This window comes from Penaeus vannamei, chromosome 6 (genome assembly GCF_042767895.1).
Source record: "Penaeus vannamei isolate JL-2024 chromosome 6, ASM4276789v1, whole genome shotgun sequence".
In the NCBI taxonomy this organism is placed as follows: Eukaryota; Metazoa; Arthropoda; class Malacostraca; order Decapoda; family Penaeidae; genus Penaeus; species Penaeus vannamei.
In genome coordinates, this window is record NC_091554.1 from 32,711,455 (window position 1) to 32,713,954 (window position 2,500).

General features: G+C 46.8%; 1 protein-coding gene across 10 annotated transcripts in view; it reads right to left on the bottom strand.

Annotated features, from left to right (window-relative positions):
• The window catches only part of Rgl (Ral guanine nucleotide dissociation stimulator-like), a 131,864-nt gene that overhangs the window by 18,412 nt on the left and 110,952 nt on the right, over positions 1–2,500 (bottom strand). Inside the window, exon 1 of one of the 10 annotated variants that reach the window (XM_070122898.1) lies at positions 858–1,014. The exons of the other annotated variants lie outside the window; for them this stretch is intronic. The gene's annotated coding sequence lies outside the window, so the exon portion shown is untranslated. Of the gene's footprint in view, positions 1–857; positions 1,015–2,500 lie in introns of those variants that run through there. 10 annotated transcript variants of the gene reach the window in all.

Here is a 2,500-nt window from a genome sequence, read left to right on the forward strand (position 1 = left end):
TATCAATCAATGCAATTCTATAAATACACTACCGATTTATGGAACGTATTTACATTTTGTCGATATGACTATCTTTTTACACTTCACGTATCTCATGTCAATGGCATTGAAAGAGTACTATCGACTTTACCAAAGAACGCTTTCGGTACGTCCATTTCTTCCTGACAACACTATCCACAGCTGTCACATGTTATCAAAGCATTTTAATGTCTGGTAACGAAACAAGCACTTGTTACCGAGTGCACGATACGCTGCCTAATAAACGTTTGTCACTGTGCGAACATGTTTTGAAGACGCAAGGCCGCGTGGAACATATCTACAGCACTAACGTTCTTGGCAAGATTGACACGATGATGTAGTGACAGTGTAATTGCACAAGGTCATGCACCATAGCTATGCAATAAACAAGATAGTGACGTCAGTTCGCCAGGCACACATTTACGTCTTGTAAACGGAATTATTACTCGACATGGCAGTTGATCACGATTAGTACATTCGTCACGGACAGTTCGGAAAGTCCCGTCCGTGTTGAACTGTCCGTAGGCGCAGCGGCGTGGAACTTTACTACAGCCTTCTGCCCAACGTGTGCGGCCGCGACTTGCCCCCGAGTGCAGTGTTGATGAACGCTATTCAGAGTTGCGGCGTGTGAATGATATCTGCAACTTAAGATGACCCGCAACACCTCTGGCCTTCGTTTATTTTATTCATGATGTGCACTGAAACGACTGCAATAGTTTTTTTCTTCTCTTATGAACTGCATTCAGTTTTTCTGCAGTTTACATCGAAAATGAGGATCAGAATTTCCTTTTTTCATAACTCAATTCCAATACACCTCCTCATCAAAACGCAAACTCTACCTTTATCACACTATCACACTCTCCAGACGGAGCACTCGAGCAAGGGTGTCCCTCAGCACCAGAAGCCCAGTGACTGATAACCGGAGCGGGAGCGTTGGGCGCGCGGTGTGCCTCAGGCCGAGGCAGGGAGCCAACTGAGGGGACTCGGCACTGTGTCCCGGGGCGCTCCTGGCCAGAGGGGAAACAGCCAGCACGCAGTCTGGCGCTCGCCGCGAACGAGCGACTTCACGTCTACCTACGTCACAGCCTCAGTGTAGGATCTGTGGAGGATGTGACTCACGCCCTTTCCTTAAGCTACAAACACGTTACGCACGCTGTTCTCTGTATCTGCCTTCTCGCGTTTTCAATTTGAAAAAAATAATAAAATAAGTCGTAAATGGCGTTGGAAAAACAGGAAAATATACTAATGACGATTCCTTATTTAACGCATCTTCTCTACCCGTCATGAACTAGTCTTGCAGTGCCTAGCAGCCCTGGAGTATTACTGCCGAACATAAACACGAAATTCTCTTGACTACCGCGCGGATGACAAGAGTTTCAGATGACACTTGAGTGTGGTTTAGCTCTAATTCGAGATGATGAATAAATGGTGAGTAAAGAGTAATTAAAGGGTGAGTAAACAACCGCAACAGTTAAATGTGTCGAAAGGAACCTGCTGCTGCACCGAGTTATAGTCATGAAACAAAGGATCAAACAAAAATACTACTCTTGCATCACATGTGAATACACATTTAAAACATATATGCGTTTGTGTGTATGTGTGTGTTTATGTGTATATGTATGTATGTATGTATGCATGTATGCATACACACACACACACACACACACACACACACACACACACACACACACACACACACACACACACACGCACACGCACACACACGTGTGTTTGTGTCTGTACTTGCGTGAGCGTGTCCATGCGTCTTACCATACGCTGAATCTGTGCGTGATAACGTGTCCAAGTGTCAGACAGATTGTTTCGAAAATGTATTTGTAGCCGATGAATCTACAATTGAGAGGCCTACATCGCTGTAGTCACGTGACTGCTTGAATTCCGTAAACTCTGCAGTCAAAATAGATTCCATCCGTTTCTGTGAGTGTTCTCGTCTGCTTTGGACAAATTGAAGAGGAATCCCATGCAATCCGTTCAGCCCGGAATTACGGGCGTGAGAGCCAGGTATGTGTCCAGCCCCCGGATGGCGAAGGGCGTCGAGGGCGGCAGACCGTGGCCGCCCCTCCCCCCTCCCCCACGCCATTCACGACAGGACACCGGTTCGTTCATGTGAAATAAAACCAAACGTTTTTCAAGCAAAACAACAGTCTATTGCGTATATCTACATCTGCAGCGTTTCATTTTATCTAGTATTGATTATTCATTGAATGACTGGTTTTATTTCCTTTCCATTACATTAATTTATTTTTTCTTTTCTTTTTCGCTGGAGGTCAGGCACGCCCGCCACCCTCCCCCGCCCCAAGTCCGCAGCTTTCGCGCTGTCTTCCTCCTCCTCCTCCTCCGACCTTTGTCCGAGCCGACCGAAATAGCCTTAGCGCTGCCTCCTCCCTCCCTTTCTTCAGTCCCGCCCACAAGTGATTAATGTCCTGCGCGCCCGTTGACACCCCGGAGTGCCAGTCGCTCGATG